At 44.7% G+C, this 18,119-nt stretch overlaps 1 non-coding gene across 1 annotated transcript; it reads right to left on the reverse strand.

The window, feature by feature from the left end:
* Window positions 1-2,849: 2,849 nt before the first annotated feature.
* On the reverse strand, window positions 2,850-2,921 carry TRNAE-UUC (transfer RNA glutamic acid (anticodon UUC)). Its single transcript has one exon. It is a non-coding gene; the product is annotated as a tRNA-Glu (tRNA).
* Between the last annotated feature and the right edge of the window lie 15,198 nt (window positions 2,922-18,119).

The following is an 18,119-nucleotide window of genomic DNA, read 5'->3' on the forward strand; positions in this document are numbered from 1 at the left end:
TTAATTCTTTTCTTGATTGAGCCCACCACACCTTTGCCCTATAGGAATGCAACTTTATCTAATGCTTTTGGAGGGTGGCTCCTGACTTTGGAATAATCACCTTTAGAGAAAAATAAGTTTCTTAAAAAGTTAACAGGCCTCCTGGCCAGAAGATGATGTAAATCACCTGAACTTTTGCATATGATAAGTTTGAAAGTCTGGCTTCGATTAGGATCAGGAACTGCTGTCCTTGCATGACTCTACCCCTTCCCCCATTATCCTCTATGCATAACTTAAGGTATAAAAACTACTTTGGAAAATAAAGTGCGAGCCTTGTTCACCGAAACTTGGTCTCCCCATGTCGCGCTCTCTCTCACTCTGGCTGAGTCTCCATCTGGAGCACAGAACCCACCATGCTTACTAATTATGCCTGGGCTTCTAAGATCCGACCGGGGAGGCCTCAGTGTCTCCTCTCCTTCAGGAGAACGGAAGGATGCCTGCAGCCTACGTAAGTGGTGCAAACTTCTTGTCTTGAAGTTTTATTGGTCTCCCGTGTAAACCAAGCTACTCAGCCTCTTTTCCCCACTGAATTTTCCTACTGAGCTATCCTCATTCTATTACTCTTTATATCCTTAATTAACGTTTAATTAAGCAGTTGTTTCCTGATCCTCGCCTACGCCGTCTCTCCTTCAAATACCCTGGATCAGCCGGGGCTGGACCCTGGCATACCAGGAAACAACTGAGCCCCTGCGCCGCAAATAACTGAGCCCATGAGCCACAACTTCTGAGCCCTCACGCTGCACCTACTGAAGCCCGCACATCTAGAGACCGTTCTCTGCGACAAGAGAAGCTATTGCAATGAGAAGTCCGCCCACCTCAACTGGAGAAACCTTGTGCGCGTCAGGAAGACCCAGTGCAGCCATAAGTAAATAAATATTTTGTTTTTTAATCAATAAATATTTTAAAGATAAATTAAAAACCAAACCTGGGGAATTCGAAGCATAAGATCCAGGACCCAGTGCTTCATGGGTAAAATGAAAGGCTCCATTAAATGATTGCAAAGGGCATTTGTAGCTCACAATAGTCTATGAATATAAAGACTAATAAGGAAGATGATTAATGAAAACTATGGCAAAATGTTTTGCAAAAAATACAAAGTTATAAAAATGGCAAATAAAACTCAAGCAAATATTTCCCCACAAAGTTAAGCTGTTTTCATTTAATTAAGTACATGTTTATAGAGGCATCTACTATGCTCTGTGTCTCTTAAGTATCATATTCATCCAAAGGATGCTTTTGTCAAATCTGTGAGGCCACAGATCTATTTTATGGAAAATGAATGATTCATGGGATGAGTGGATTTAACAGTCTTCATGTGAATGGAACTCACTTGCCATAAGAAAGCAAGTTTTAAGACAAACAGAAACCACAGCTCCTCCTTGGCAGCCATCCTCCCTCCCCTTGCTCATTTTAGATTGAGGAGCCCTGGAGACGGCATTATTCCTTTATTGCTTTTCTAGAACCTCAACAAAACATAAGTAGTCCCTTTATTAAACTCTGTTAAGAATGTCATCAGTTTCCTACTGGGCCCCTGGTTGATACAGACATAATAATATTATCTGATAACAAAATAAGGATTAAATTGAAAAAAAGTATATAAAACATTTATCCAAGTTCATGGTACGTGCTCAATAAATAGTTGTTATTATTACAGGGTTTTATATTTTCCTATCTGTTCTGTCCTACTCGATTTAATAAATGCAGCTCACCTGCTGATGATCAATTTCTCCTCCAGGCTTTTTATTAGAAATTTTGAATAAGCATATATTTAGCCTAGTATGTTTCTCATTGAAAGTGATATTTTTGTGTCCCCTTAAAATCCCAAAGGACTTTAAAAAGAGAGCAAATCTCAAACAAAGTTATGTGGATGCCAAGTCTTTTTCACAGTCGTTTCTCAGGGTTAATGGTAGTCTAAGAACAAATTGGGGAAGCTTCAAAGAGTTCAACACCAGTGGGACAGAAGTGTGGCTTCTAAATGCCTGGAGGTTTTTCCTAGCAGCAAATGTTTGGAGAAGCAAGCAAGATAAACGATTACAGCAGAAGATGCACTTATTTGGGTAACAGTTGGAAACTGTCTTGTCACACATCAGTACTAACATTTCTAACTCTAGAGAGCTTATTGAGTGTATCATGAATTCCTGAAGTTTTTTACAACAGAATGTGTCAAACAGGGCGTGAGAAGAAAGTGTTATTTTTTGCCATTGCCTCACTCCTCAATATGTGTAATAATATAATTTTCTATTTTCCTTCCTCCCCTTCTCCCCCCCACGATAACTGCTTCAGTGAGCTTTTGAATCACAAAACACAGTAGACTGTACTCTGAACTACTGTGCCCTCAATAATGTGACTTTTCTGAAAATCCTGCTGTCCTTCTCAAAGGAATGGCTTTAGGCAACTTAAAAGCCTATAATGTCTTACAATGTGTCTTTTTTTTTTTTTTCCAAAGAAGAGCACTTTTTGATCATGTGTTCCATATTCACGGTACAAGGAAAAATTACGCAGGAAAACCAACTGAAAGATCTATCTTAGCATAGGACCAGCTGACTCCCTGCTCCTCGGATTTAAAGACTTATTTCAAAAGCAAACTTGGCACTCTTTCGAGTTACTTCCTTTCCGTTTGCTCCTGCCGGTCGACCGGCTTTGAGTGGGCTGCACGACCATTCGCTCTAGGGTAGACCTCGATTCTCTTCAGCTTCAGTTTCCTCTGGGTGCTCTGAAATGGGGTTATAGCTCTTTCTAAAAACACCAGTGTTCCCCTAGGTTAGGGGTGTTTGAATTATTTTCGTTTTCTGTCCAAAAAGGTGGTGGCGTTCCCACACCGGGAGTCGAACCCGGGCCGCCTGGGTGAAAACCAGGAATCCTAACCGCTAGACCATGTGGGAGACGACGAGTATTGGTGCAAACCTAGACAAATTGAGTCTTCAGTCTCAGCTTCCTCCCGCCCCGCCTCTTCCGACATCCGCTGGCAGACCTATTTCTGCGCATGCGGAGCTGCTTTACGGCCGGCGCCCCAGCCCTCGGCGCTCGGATCTCTTCTGTGCACGTTCGCGTCCTTTATGATCTCATCCGGTCTCCTGATTCTAGACACCGCGTCTTCGCCTGTGTAGATTCTAGATTGATGAGTCATTATTCATAATTCCTCAGGAGAAGCCGGCAGAGTACCAGAAGGCTGGCACTGCTTTGGGTGAAGACGTAAAATCGCTTCCACAGAGGCCGGCGTGTGCTGGACGCCGGGGCCCCTGCGAGGCAGCCGTCCGGAGCGCCGCCGACGCGCCTTGGTGCCGCCCGCCCTCTGGCCCTGCTCGCCGAGCTCCGGGCATGCCCGCGCGCCCGGGGAAGCGCCGGAGCTGCGTCCCCTGGCCCGCCGAGCCCGAGTGTCCCCGGCACCCGGGGGTCTGCCTTTCTCCCCTCCGCGCCGTGCAGGGCCGCACTCAGGCCCCATCCCGTCCCAGAAATTTCCCCTCTCAAGATACAGGACACGGGGCTGCCTGGAACATTCCAGGTCTATTTGTGCCGTTGAAAGTGCAAGGTGGTGGCTTGTGAACGTAGTTTTTAAAACCGGAGAAAGTCCCTCGTTGCAAGCAGGCATGAAGGATGGAGGGTCCCCGCGGTCTCCCCGCCGGGTCTCGGCAGCATCTCGCCGGGTGCAGTTTTTCTTCCTCCATCAGCCTCGGGATGAGGAAGCCCGCGTGGGAGAGCTGCGGTCCTGGTGTTCTCGAGGCGGCTTCAACTACCCAGAAGTTGTTTGCACGAGCGCCCGACACTTTTGGAGCCCAACTTAAAGCTGGTTCTGGTTCTCATTTACTTCCTCCTCATCCCCCACCTGCCAAAGGGTCTTAGAAGGTTTTCGCTCTCCCCTTCATTGAGGCTGCCTAAGGCTTCCCTTGTGACATTCGTCAGAGGGGAAATAGAAATGATTCTTAGATTTATTAACACGGAGGATGCTCCCTCAGAGGGAGTCAACATCCAACACCACGGAAATGCAATGAGGCGCCGAAGGAAAGTCACAACCTACTGGCTGCAAACCTACTGTGTGTGTTCAGTTCAGTTCAGTTCAGTCGCTCAGTCGTGTCCAACTCTTTGCACGTTCAAGTCTGTTTGCTCGTTCATAGTATTCCTATGTGGCAGGTCTCGTGCACGTCTTGGGGGTTCTTCCTGTACCATTTTTTGTATCTTTGAACAATTTCACTTGTTTGTTTTGCAATCAGTGAGACAGCTGCCTTCCTCTGGCGGACATCTGTTTCGGAACAGTAAAGAAAAATCTCCAAAACAAACCTCATCAACTACCGAACATCCCGCATCTGTGGTTCTCAATCTGAGGTTTGAGAGTTCACATGTACCTTTCAATTTTGTATTTCCACGTGGTAATTCTTTTGGAAAAGTATCTTACCAGTTTTAAAGATAAAAGTTCCCCTAGTAATCCATAAGACAGGCACCATCCTTAGGATATAACCAAACCGTAAATTTCTCTGGCCTCTTAAACTATCCTCAATCTGAAATTTGTTCAGTTTTCCCCTAGTCATTGGATGAGAACTTGAGTAGTTACCAAAATCCCTATGGTCACTTTATTTTTTTTTACTATTTTTATATTTATTTATATGTCTGTCTCCCACATGTGAGATCTAGTTCCCTGACCAGGGAGCCAACCTTGGCCCTGGCTGGGGTAGAGCAGCAATCTTAGCCCTGGACTAACAGGGAGGTTCCCCTGTGGTCACTTTAAACAATAAAGCACAGTTCAGGACAATATACTGTTTAGCAACTCGCCTCATTCTAGATAGTTCTTTCCCACCACCCCAGCTTGGGCAGGACTTCAGGTTAGGAACAGTGATGAACTGGATTAGGCTCCTGCCAGCTCACAAGATCTTATTTTAGCTTCTCTTTCTAACCCTGTATTCCTGACATCACATTGGTAGATGGCTATGGTGGTGGAGAATATTTACACCAAAGAAATAGGCGGATGCTCCAAGGCAGGGCTTATTACCTTGGAGAGCTGCTGTACTGATTTAAGAATAGTGAGCTGGTTAAATGGACTCTGGGCTTAGGATCTGTTTGTCCAGGAAAGGGTGTGTTCTGTTTCTCATTTCTTTCTTCGGCCTTCCCCCCATCAGTGCTTCAAGGCCCTCCAAGATTGGAGTGTGTGGAGAGCATGAGAAAGGGAGACTGAAACTTCCTACTGGCCTGCTGCCACCAAAAGTCAGCTTCTTGCTTTCTGGGCCTGAACTCTTTTTCGCTCTTTTAGGGCTCTTAGGGCTCTTTAGGTTTTAGGGCTCTTTTCTCAGTGGTTCTCTATGAGTTCACCGGAGGCTTCCTTTCGTGGACGCCTAGGACGGTGTCTCCCAGAAGGCTGGCAGTGGCCGCCCAGTGTAGGTCTTACATCTGTGACACCAGGAGCACCACTGCCTTTGTTTAACTGCAGATTCCCGACCCCACCCAGAGCTCCCGAATGAGAGCTTCTAGGAGCAGGGCCTGGGAGTCTGAATTTTAACAAGCACACCACCCCCGCTCCTCCCAAATGACTCAGATGCCACTAGAGCTTGAGAAACCCTTACGTGACCCCAAGTTCCCTTCAACCTCTAAAAGGCCATGACCTCTGAAGCACAATTTCCATCATTTCCTTTTCCTGCTGAAAAACCTGGGGGGAGAAAAAATGACCCCTAGTTGTCATTTTTGTTGTTTAGTTGCTAAGTCATGTCCAACTGTTTGGGACCCTATGGACTGTAACCTGCCAGGCTGCTCTGTCCATGGGATTTCTCAGGCAGGAACACTGGAGTGGGTTGTCGTTTGTCTTCAGGAGATCTTCCCAGCCTTGGGGTCGAACTCGAGTCTCCTGCATTGGCAGGCAGATTCTTTACCACTCAACCACCAGGGAAGGCCCAGTCCCCTGTTGAGTAAAATCTATAAATTCCCTGCCCAAACCTTCCCAGCTTTCTATAACCCAGCCCTCACATAACCTGCTAATATTATCCTCTCATGCCTGCTCTTCAGCAGTCACGTGCCGGTCACCCTGCTTTCTCTGTCCCACTTGCCCCTCATGATGTCCTGCCCTGATCTCTTTGTTCCCTTTCACTCTGCACCTTCCCTACTCGTCTTCCCACATCTGACCCCAACTCCAAGGCCAGCTCAACCCCCATAAAGCCACCTCAGGGCTGTGGGTTCATTTCCTCTGAATCTCAAAGCACAGGCCTCTAAAAAATGGTGACATAGGCTTATGCCTAGCCACCCTTATTATTTAAGTTATTTAATAGGAAAGCCCATGAATAAAAATCAGATTCCATAATCCCCCTGGGAACCTAGTCCCACAGTCACTCCTTTTGCCAAGAGTCCTTCCTTTTATCTAACTTAAATACTTCCTGCTGTACTTCTGTGTGAAAGCTGCCTCCTTTTAACCAACAGTATGAACAAAATGTTCCTGGGAGAAGGGAAAAAACACACATTTTTGAAGTTTAGCCAGACCAGTAAGTGAGCTGAATTTCTTTAGTTCCAGACACACACACACACAAAAAAGCCTCCTTGTTGACAGAAGGAACCGCTATTCCTGTTCCCATGCATCTAAGGCTGACTCTCACTGGGCAGCTCTCTCATTTCATCCACCATTTGATACATTTGATCCTGGAAAAAAGCCCCAAATACATTCTAGATTAACCAAAGCGGAGAGTGCAATTCAGGTCCCCTGCCTGCCAGTCATTTAGGAGCTCAGATGGTTTCCATTTCAGCGGGCCCAGGAGTCACCCTTTATAAGGGCATCGAAAATAAATGCCAATTAAGTTCCACTCTCCCAAGCAGAGCTCTGGCGGGCACAGACCCAGCCTAGGGCATTAAGTTAACCTCAAAGCTCTTTTGGGTAACAGCACCTGCCCATGCTGACCAATTGGGGTGAGTTAATCTTCATGGCCTAACACTTGGTTCAGTTTCTAAAAGTGGACTTGAACTCAGGAGGCCACTGGGATAACAGAGCTTCCTCGGGGCTTTTTTTAGGTTATATAACCCTGCCCTTCACCTCCACCCCAAGTCTAGTATCTCCTACTCATGCTAGGACTCAGGACAAGTACCCTTGAGCCCCCGAAACTGGGTTAGGTCTTGTTCTGTGGGCCCACCCCCTCAGTCTGTGGACTGGATGAATTTCCCCGCCTCTCTCTCCAGGGCAGATGTTAAGCTCCTGATGGCACAGTCTGGGTCTCACTCTGTTGTCTCCCCAGATTCTTGGCACAGCGCTTGGCAAGCAGCAGCTCCCTCAGACAGGTAAATACCTGTAATACAGGTATTTACAGGTAATACAGGTAAATACCTCCACAGCGTGGTATCCTTCCTGCCACATCAGCCACACTCAGCAAATGTTTAAGTGGTCACCTACCTGATTCATTCATTCATTTAGTAATCAACCCATCACTCAATCCCAGGGGAATAGTCTTGGTTTCAACCCAGCACCCAAGGGGCAAAGCAACTGACTACAAGTTCTGCTGTGCTATGCTAAGTCGCTTCAGTCATATCTAACTCTTTGCGACCCCTGGCCGGCTATGAACTGTAGCCCACCAGGCTCCTCTGTCCATGGAATTCTCCAGGCAAGAATACTGGAGTGGGCTGCCATGCCCTCCTCCAGGAGATCTTCCCAACTCAGGGATCGAACCTGCGTCTCTTACATATCCTGCATTGGCCAGCGGGTTCTTTACCACTAGCACCATCTGGGAAACCCAAAGTTATTTTTTATATATATATTTATTTATTCAGATACCGATTAAATTCTCACTTATGATAACTACTAATCTAAAGGTCACATGGCAATGATTAGAATGAAATAAGCCTTCCACATTCACAATCCAAACAAAATATACTGGTTAAGTATAATAAAGGCTGGTGTAACAGCATCTCATATGACAGTACTCCTTACCTAGATCTAGATTGACTCCTGGAATACCTTAAAACTTAGTTATCTACCATGCAAGATTGGTATGCTATGAGCTTTTATCCAGTTCATGGTACCAAACTATAAATAAATTCAATTAATATAAATGGATTCTGAAAAAAAAAAGTCTATTATTGGAAACTTCCAAATACATGGTCCAAGTCAGTCACTGCTGTTTTATTCTATTTTTATTTTATTTATTTATTTATTTATTTTGGCCACACTGCAGAGCAGGTGGGATCGTAGTTCCCCGATCCGGGATCCAACCCGAGCCCCTGAACTAGAAATGCAGATTCGTAACCACTGGAGCGCTGTGGAGCCCCAGCCACGGCTGCTTTACAAGTGGCAATTCGGGGACCAGAGCTCTCTACTGAGATATTTACCCAACTTACCTGGATCCAAATTCTGGCTTCTAAAAGAACGGTCAGGGGGGCCATAATTTGTAAACACCAAATCTTAAAAGTATAAAACTGCTGTTAATTTTGTAAATTCGGAGCCTTTGCTCTTGATTCTCTCTATCTCCTCTGAAATCCTCCCTTGGGTACAAAAATTCATCACTTCTGTGGAACTCAGTTAAGGACCAGGAAGCATACAAATAATAAAACCACTTCTCATTTACATCATGCTTCACAGGTTATAAAATCAGCTCATAGACAATGAACTCATGTGGCTCACAAGTTAAGGGTGAGATATAATCAAACATCTGTGGTGTTCTAGCTTAAAAGATATCGGTCATTATCAGGGTGTGGGTCAGACATGGGAATTTACACAAGCTTTGTGACAAGGCCATAAAACCGTATATAATCTAATAAAGTTGCAATGGGTTTATCTCCTTGGATCATCTGAATATGTTTCCTCCTGCCTCCACCTAATGTACGCCGCAAAATAGGCCCATGCTGCCAAGTAATAATACAGGAGTTCCAAGTCAGCTGTCCTTGGCTGCTCCCTTCCCTGACCTAGAGAAAAATATTAAGTTCAAGGTAATGCTGGAGACTCCTGAGGCAACTGCCCAGATGTCCCCAGGAAATGAATCGTCCCCTCCTCCCCCCACCTAACCACTAGTCAAACAGGCTTTTAAAATCCCTGTGCTAGTTCTCTCTCCTCCGCTCAAAACTCAGCATTCAGAAAACTAAGATCATGGCATCCGGTCCCATAACTTTATGGCAAATAGATGGGGAAACGATGGAAACAGTGACAGACTTTATTTTCTTGGGCTCCAAAATCACTGCAGATGGTGACTGCAGCCATGAAATTAAAAGACGCTTGCTCCTTAGAAGAAAAGCTATGACCAACCTAGACAGCATATTAAAAAGCAGAGACATTACTTTGCTAACAAAGGTCTGTATAATCAAAGCTATGGTTTTTCCAGTAGTCATGTATGGATGTGAAAGTTGGACCATAAAGAAGGCCGAGTGCCAAATAATTGATGCTTTTGAACTGTGGTGTTGGAGAAGACCTTTCAAGAGTCCCCTTGGACTGCAAGGAGATCAAACCAGTCAATCCTAAAGGAAATCAATCCTGGATATTCATTGGAAGATTGATGCTGAAGCTGAAGCTCCAGTACTTTGGCCACCTGATACAAAGAGCTGACTCATTAGAAAAGACCCTGATGCTGTGAAAGACTGAAGGCAAGAGGAAAAAGGGATGACAGAGGATGAGAATGGTTGGTTGGCATCAATGACTCCAATGGACATCAGTTTGAGCAAGCTCCAGGAGATGGTGAAGGACGGGGAAGCCTGGTGTGATGCAGTCTATGGGGTTGCAGAGTTGAACACTACTGAGAGATTGAACAACAAAACCCCTCTGTGATGCTGGGGCATCACTCTGGAACCAGGCTACCCTCTCCAGCAGGCTCCCTGTTTGGCTCTGCCAATAGGGGGCGCTAGAGGGAGACTGCCTCCAGTTTCTGAGGGTGACCATGGAAGAAGTGAAAGTGTTAGTTGCTCAATGGTGTCCCACTCTCTCAACCCCATGGAGCCTACCAGGCTCCTCTGTCCATGGAATTTCCCAGGCAAGGATGGGTAGCCGATCTACTGGAGTGGGTTGCCATTCCCTTCTCCAGGGGATCCTCCCAACCCAGGGATGGAACCTGGGTCTCCCACACTGCAGGCAGATTCTTTACCGTCTGAGCCACCAGGTAAGCCCCATGACCACACTGTAATTCATCCTAGCAGCAACTGCTGGTTTCAGTAGCAGCAGTTGCTTCCAACATTTCCAGAACCAACACAACACCACCTCCCTTCCTCGCTCAGAGATACCAGCACTGATTGGCCAGCATGCCCTCAGCAGAGGTGGGAGTGTCAGGAATTTCCTATAATTCTTACCTCTACGGCACCTATGTCCTGTCTTTGCCTTTTTTCTTTCCTAATACCTGGCTAACCATTTTTTTTTATATTAAGTTTACTACTAAAGCTCAGACAGTAAAGCATCTGCCTGCAATGCGGGAGACCTGGGTTGGGAAGATCCCCTGGAGAAGGGAATGGCAACCCACTCCAGTAGAATGGCTATCTATCATTGCCTGGGAAATCTCATGGACAGAGGAGCCTGGTAGGCTACAATCCATGGGGTCGCAGAGTCAGACACGACTGAGAGACTTCACTTTCTTTCTCACTTTCACTACTAAAATACCTGCTGTGGTTTCTGTCTCCTGATGGACTCTGATGTGTGTGCTCAGTCACTTCAGTCATGTCCAACTCTTTGTGACCCCATGGACTGTAGCCCGCCAGGCTCCTCTGTCCATAGAACTTTGCAGGCAAGAATACTGGAGTAGGTCACCATTTCCTACTCCAGGGGATCTTCCCGAACCAGGGATCAAACCCACGTCTCTTGTATCTCTTGCACTGGCAGCAGATTCTTTACCACTGTGCCACTTGGGAAGCCTGGTGGACTCTGATACAAGTCCAATAAAGGAACTCATTCAGTCTGATTTATGTCAACACTTCTTTAAGAACACAAATGCTGGTTGCTATCTTCCAAGAGGTCCTTATTTATCTGTTAATTCGTGCTCCTTCAAGGCCAGGGACTGGCCCTCAACTTGAAAGAATCAGAACTACGTCAGAAAATAAAAGCAAATCAGTTCCTTTTATCACTTCCATGGGGAAAAGGACCTCTGAGCCAGCATGACCACAAGTTAGCCTGGCCAGGTTTCATGGGTGCCGGAAGCCCCAAACTCCTGGGTTGGAGAGAAAGGGCTTTCTGCTCATGGCAACACTACAACCAAGTGTCAGCATTCCCATTATTTTTTCAAGCCCCAGTTCTCACGAGGCACTGACAACAGGGCCAGGCAACGCCTGTACAAGCAGTGGGTTGAGTCAGAGGGACAATGAGTTTAGGGAACCTAGATATTTTTATAATGTGCAGTAAGCACGTCTGCCCCATGCTTTAGAGAAACATCTCTTTTCAAGGCTGGCTGCTATTGAAAGATCCTTGAAAAAGGAAGCACAAGAGGCCCTAGGAGAATGGTCTCCCAACATTTACTGAAGCTTGCATGTGAGCACAGAGCAAGGACAATCAGCTGGGTAACTGAACTGCTTATGTTTCCACACCAGTGATCTATCAGGACCTAGAATAGTCGAGTCTTTGGACCAGGGTTCCCCTTTCTTCTTTAGTGCCATTCAGCCTCTCTGAATCTAGATTTTTCTAAGTTGTTGCTATTCAGTTGCCCAATCATGTCCAACTCTTTGCCACCTCATGGACTGCAGCACGCCAGGCCTCCCTGTCCCTAACTGTCTCCTGAAGTTTGCCCAAGTTCATGTCCATTGCATCAGTGATGCCATCCAGCCATCTCATCCTCTGACGCCCTCTTCTCCTGCCCTCAATTTTTCCCAGCGTCAGGGACTTTTCCAGTGAGTCAGCTGGTCGCATCAGATGACCAAAAAACTGGAGTTTCAGCTTCTAAATTAAATTTTCTAAATTACAGGATATCAATCTCTTTTCTCATTAGCATGGAAGTAATTTGAATAAATGTTAGTCAAGTCTTTTCTGACCAGTAACTAAACCATCCTGTCCCTAGAAAGTGATTACACTGTCCAAATGTTACCCATTATATGATTTAACTATATAGAGGGGACAGTCATTATTTGTAAGTAAAGTAGCCCTCACTTATCCCTGGGGGTTATGTTCCAAGATCCCCAGTGGACACCAGAAAGCATGGATAGTACCCAAACTTATAAATACTGTTTTTTCCTATATACACATACCCATGATGAAGTTTAATTTATAAATTAGGGACAGTAAGAGATTAGCATCAGTAACTAAATAATAAAATATAACAATCTTAACAACATACTGTAATAAGTTATATGAACTTGGCCTCTCTCACAGTATCATATTGTCCTGTACTTGCCCTCCTTCTTGTGGTGATGTGAGGGTCCTGTCCTAGGCAGGACAGAGTAGGACGGTGTGGGACTTCATGCTGCTCAGAGTAGCGCACAACTTAAAACATATGAATTGTTTATTTCTAGAATTTTCATTTAATATTTTTGGACTGCAGTTGACCACAGGTAACCAAAACCACAGAAAGTGGAAAAGGAGGGACTACTGTAGCTGGAAACCACCCATCCTCAAAGACCACCTTAGAGATTTAGTTTGAGCATGAAGTTGCTTTCTGTTTCTGTTTCTGTTAAAAAATTCTGCTGTTTATCCTTAATATAGAGCTAAGGAAATCCATCTTCTGTCTATAGATATCTTTCCAGTACACTTTGGCTTTTAGAATCTTGTTGTTTAGTCGCTCAGTCATGTCCTACTCTTTTTGCGACCCCATAGACTGTAGCCCCCCAGGCTCCTTGGTCCATGGGATTCTCCAGGCAAGAATATTGGAGTGGTTGCCATTTCCTTAGAGGAAAGTAATGCCCTAGATAGTAATAGACTAAGATTCTTGACCTCCTAGATCAATGTCAAGTGTGAGATCATAGCTGATGCCTGACATATATAGGAAGCATTTGATAAATAGTAGTTGTACCGTCATGACTCTGGCAAGTATCAGAAACTCAGCACATTGTGCAAAATAAAGAATTTGTTAAAACAGGGCATCTTCTAGAAACCCAAGGCAGGAATGCAGCCTATTTTGAAATGCCCACCCTGCCTTTGCCTCTCTGTATAATGTAACCATTCATTGTCATTCATTCAGCTCCTACACACCACGCATAGTGTTTGCAGCTGGAACACAATAGGAAACACAAATGGATTTTTAAAAAAATTTTTTACAGTGTAAGTCCCAGAGCTTACAGTCTAGTGGAGAGGTACAAATCAATCACACAAGTAAATATAAAACCACAACTTTGGCAATGCTGAGAAAGGCAGGTACATGGTGTGAGTATGTGAAAAAGGAGGACTTGACCTACTTGGGGAGGCCAGGGAAGGCTTTCCTGAGGAAGTGAGGGCTGAGCAGAGATCCAAGTCAAAGCAAGCAATAATAAGATGATAGGAGAAAGGGAAGAACTTTCCAGGCATGGAGAGGAGTAAAGGCCTCCTGGCAGGAGGAAGCATGGCTGGAGAGCAGAGAGATCAGGGGCCGAAGGTCACAATAAAACCAAGGTCAAAAATGGGGAATTTAGCCCAGAGCCACGCATTCCATTCTACTACCAAGCCATCCCAGCCAACAAACATCACCTTCTCTCCACTCAGAACTTTCCACAGAGGGAGTTCCCTGGCAGTTCAGTGGTTATGACTCTGTGCTTCCACTGCAGGGGGTGTGGGTTCGATCCCTGGTGGGGGAACTAAGATTCCACAGCCTGGCCAAAAACCAAACAAAAACCACAAAAGTTTTCATGGAGACAAAGTTTCATCAGTTAACACTCACACAAAAGGATACAAATGACCAAGTAGAACACAAACTGAGAACCTTGCCACAGAACTCAATTTGTTGTTTCCTTGTTGAGTTTGACCAGTCGGGGACTGGGGAGCCCTGGGGAGTAGTCTGTCAGTGGTACTCAAAGTGTGGTCCCTGGGCCACTAGCAGCAGCAGCTCCTGGGAACTTATTAGAACTGCAAATCCTCAGGACCCACCAACGGGTTTCCCTGGTGGCTCAGATGGCAAAGAAACTGCCTGCAATGAGGGAGACCCGAGTCTGATCCCCAGGTTGGTATTATCCCTTGGAGAAGGGAATGGAAACCCACTCCGATATTCTTGCCTGGAGAATCCCATGGACAAAGGAGCCTGGCAGACTACAGTCCATGGGGTTGTAAAGAGTCGGACATGACTGAGCAACTCACGCACACACAGGACCCACCAAAGACCTGTGAGTCAGAAACTTGGGAGGTGGATCCAGCAATCTGTATTGGAACAAGCAAGACATCCTGCAGGGGCTTCTAAAACACAGAAAGGTCTGCATGAGATATTTTCAAACCTGTCCAATCATCCAAATCATCTGAGGAACTTGTTAAAATATTCCTAGGCTACATTCCCATATCTACAAAACCCAGAATCTCAGGGTGGGAACCTGTATTCAGGTGATCAGCCTGATGTGGGAGCCACTGGTCGACATCAAAGTCATTCAGCATCTGGCATGGTGAGCAATTAATCTTCATATGCCACTTTTCCTTGCTAGGTGATTAAGGGCAGTAAGTATCACAAACTCTACAAGCCAAACTCAGTACGTAATTTGATTCGTATCTTCTATCTTCTCAGCTCTTTGATTTTAAAACAGTACCTTTCAGAGAGCTTCTTCTGATGCTTTTTGATGAATGTCTCCTTGTCTGTCTCATCATCATACCCACCAAAAACCACATGAGATCTAATAGGCGCTTACCAAATTCAAACATTGTTACCTTAGTTGTGGTCAAAAAACTATTTCTTGAAAACGTCCCCAACATTCCAAAATATTCAAAAGAAAAGTGCCCAGCCTAGTAACACAAGTATGGATCTAAATCAGTTTTTTCTTTTTCCTGCTTCTGTAAGGAAATAGATTTCTTTCACAGTGATTTGGCAGTGTTTTAAACATACAAATAAATATGGGAAGAATTGAGACGATGTCTAAAAACAAAAACTAAAAAAAATATTTCCAGAGTTGAAACCATAAATGTAATCCTAGATTTATTTTCAAGCAACAGAATTTTTAAGAATTTTCCTATCTTTAAATTCTTCCATATCCTGGGATTTATGCAGTTCATCTGCCAATAACATTGACTGGTCTATTGTAGGTAATTTTACATGTCTCAGAAACTCTCAAACAAGATAATGATATATGACTTCAGTTCAGTTGCTCAGTCTTGTCCAACTCTTTGTGACCCCATGAATCGCAGCACGCCAGGCCTCCCTGTCCATCACCAACTCCCAGAGTTCACCCAAACTCATGTCCATCAAGTCAGTGATGCCATCCAGCCATCTCATCCTCTGTCATCTCCTCCTCCTCCTGCCCCCAATCCCTCCCAGCATCAGGGTCTTTTCCAGTGAGTCAACTCTTAACATGAGGTGACTTACTTCACTCAAGATATAAGGCCATAGGCCAGTGAAAAGGGACAAAAAAAAAATGAGTGGTCACTAACGTTAAAAAAAAAAGGCCTCAATTATTAGTTATCTTCAGATAGTTTAATGGTTAGGGGAAGCAATCTCTGATTGTGTAAAACCAGAATTTGTGAAGTGGCTGCTGCTATCATTCCAATAAAACAAGGAAGTGGGACTTGCCCAGTCCAGTGGTTAAGACTCCATGCTTCCACTGCAAGGGGTGCGGGTTTGATCCCTGGTCAGGGAACTAAGATCCTGCATGCCATGCAGCCAAAGAAACCCCCCAAAAACAAGGAAGAAATTTCAGTAGTTTTAAGAAATTGGAGAAAAGTGCATAGGAAGGAAAAAAAGGGAGCCTTGATCAAATAACTGTGCCTTTGAAGATATTAATTCAAATAAAGCCTGTAGTTTGGCTTTACAAATTAAAGCACAAAAATAAGCAGAAAAACATGCGGATACTGAACTGCAAATATTGAACCCAGGAAATGATGGTATTCCCTCCTAATAACCAGAAATCAAGTTGCCAGAAACTGGAATGTGGAAACCTTCATACAAGGGTTGCAAGATCCTGAAGCGAAGATGTCAAAGTTTTTCCAGGATTTGTACAGACTTAGGTAAGTCAGCCGGATACAGAGGACCAATTGAAGAGACTTGCTTTTTTTTATTATTATTTATTTCTGGCTGTGCTGGGTCTTCGTTGCTGCACAGGAATTCTCTAGTTGCGAGGAGTGGGACCTACTCTCTAGCTGTGGTGTGGAGGCTTCTCACTGTGGTGGCTTCTCTTGTTCCAGAGGACAAGCTCTAGGCGATCGGGCTTGAGTAGTTGCAACACACAGGCTCAGCAGTTGTGGCTCCCAGGCTCGAGAGCACAGGCTCAGTAGTTGGAGTGCAGGGGCTCAGTTACTCTGTGGCAGGTGGGGTCTTGCCAGACTAGAGATAGAACCCGTGTCCCCTGCATTGGCAGGCAGATTCGTATCCAGTGTACCACCAGGGAAGTCCCACTTGATCTCTTTATGAGATGACCCAGCAAGTGTCCCAAACATTAGCCACACCAGTGCGTGTTTCACAGGACACACTGCACTGCACACACAGTCTCTAGGCGTACAGCTCTAAAGAACAGAACTTCGAGGTGGGGTCTTTTGTCTGTGCATCAGAGTATTTGTCTTCTTCATTATTCCGTTTAACCATACTTACTGATTTTCCCCTCTTCCAATTTTGAGAAAGAAAGAATCCTTCGTTTGCTAGGTCACTTCCAAGCTGCCTCCAGGTCTGCTAACAAGAGACTGTTCAGGAGCAAGTCTGCCCTCCAGAGCTCAGCTTCCATTAGAAGTGGCTTCTCTTCTGGCGATCTCTCGGTCCATTTCAGGCTTATACATCAAGCAGTCACCAGACAAAGGAAGTGAATAAGGCAACTTTCAAATGCTAATTCAGACTGTGGGCTGTGAAAATTAGAAAACCCTCAGAAGAAAGACTGCCCTGGCCTGTCCATCAGTGGGGGTCTTGCCTCCCCTCTCCCTGAGGACTCACTGACCCTAGCACCCAGCAGTGGGGCAGAGCTCCACAGAGCACCACCATCTTCACACTTAAATTCAAACACACTGTCCTCCTCAGAATTTAACTCTCATTTTGTAATGGAAAAGAGGAAGGTGTTAGTAAATACAAGAAATAGGTTGAGCTTTTAAATACATCCAAAATATATTTTCCACTTCTCATACACAAAATGAGGCACAATATGAAATATACAGGATGATCTCAACTATGTTATCATAAAAAGTTATAGAAGCTTATCTGATTGTAAGGAGTTAATTTATAAATGATAGTTTTGTTTTTTTTTTCAAATCCCTATCTTCTAGGGATGTATACTAAAATATACAGGGATAAAATAGTAAGATTCTTGAGCACAAGCTTCATATTAGCCTCCAGTGGGGTGGGGTGACGTAAGGTGGGCTGGCATGGCTAAGGCGTAACTGAACATGACCGGCCACGGACAGATGAAGTGCTGACGCTGCAGGGCGGGTGGGAAGAAGGGCATCACTACATCACTCTCTTTCTATACGTCACATACTTTTACGTGTGCTTGAAATTTTCCAAAAGAAAATGCTTTTTAAAAAAGCCACAGGGACTTCCCTGGCTGTTCCGTGGTTAAAACTCCATGCTTCCAATGCAGAGGGTGAGGGTTTGATCCTTGGTCCAGGAACTAAGATCCCACGTGCCACATGGTGAAACAAGTAAAAATTACTTAAAAAAAAAAAAAAAGCCACAAAAAGGAGAGAGAGAAAAAAATAAAACAAAGATACTTACCCAAAAAACTGCAGAGTGAAAAAAGAGACTCAGGTAAAAGTCTTTATTAAAACAATCAACTACTCTCTCCCTATGTTCCAAATTCCTTGAAATGATCATTTTTAAAAACAAATGAATACTTACAACAGGGAAGAAATATAAGATAAAGGACGGCATCAGGAAACCAGTGGCTTGAGAAACTCCTAAATTCCTCAAAGTGGTTCTCAAAATGCACCCCCCCTCCAAAAAAAAAAACACCAGCGCTACCTGAAACCTGCCATACGTGCAAATTCTCAGGCCACATCCCAGTTCTTCTTAATTATAACCTTTGGGGGCAGAGCCCTGCAATCTGGTTTTAACGAGGCCCCCAACTGATTCTGATGAACCAAAGTCTGAGAACCACTATAAAGCTGACCAGGAAACTTGGAAGGAAAGTTATGACCAACCTAGATAGCA

This window comes from Bos taurus, chromosome 12 (genome assembly GCF_002263795.3).
Source record: "Bos taurus isolate L1 Dominette 01449 registration number 42190680 breed Hereford chromosome 12, ARS-UCD2.0, whole genome shotgun sequence".
Taxonomy (NCBI): Eukaryota; Metazoa; Chordata; class Mammalia; order Artiodactyla; family Bovidae; genus Bos; species Bos taurus.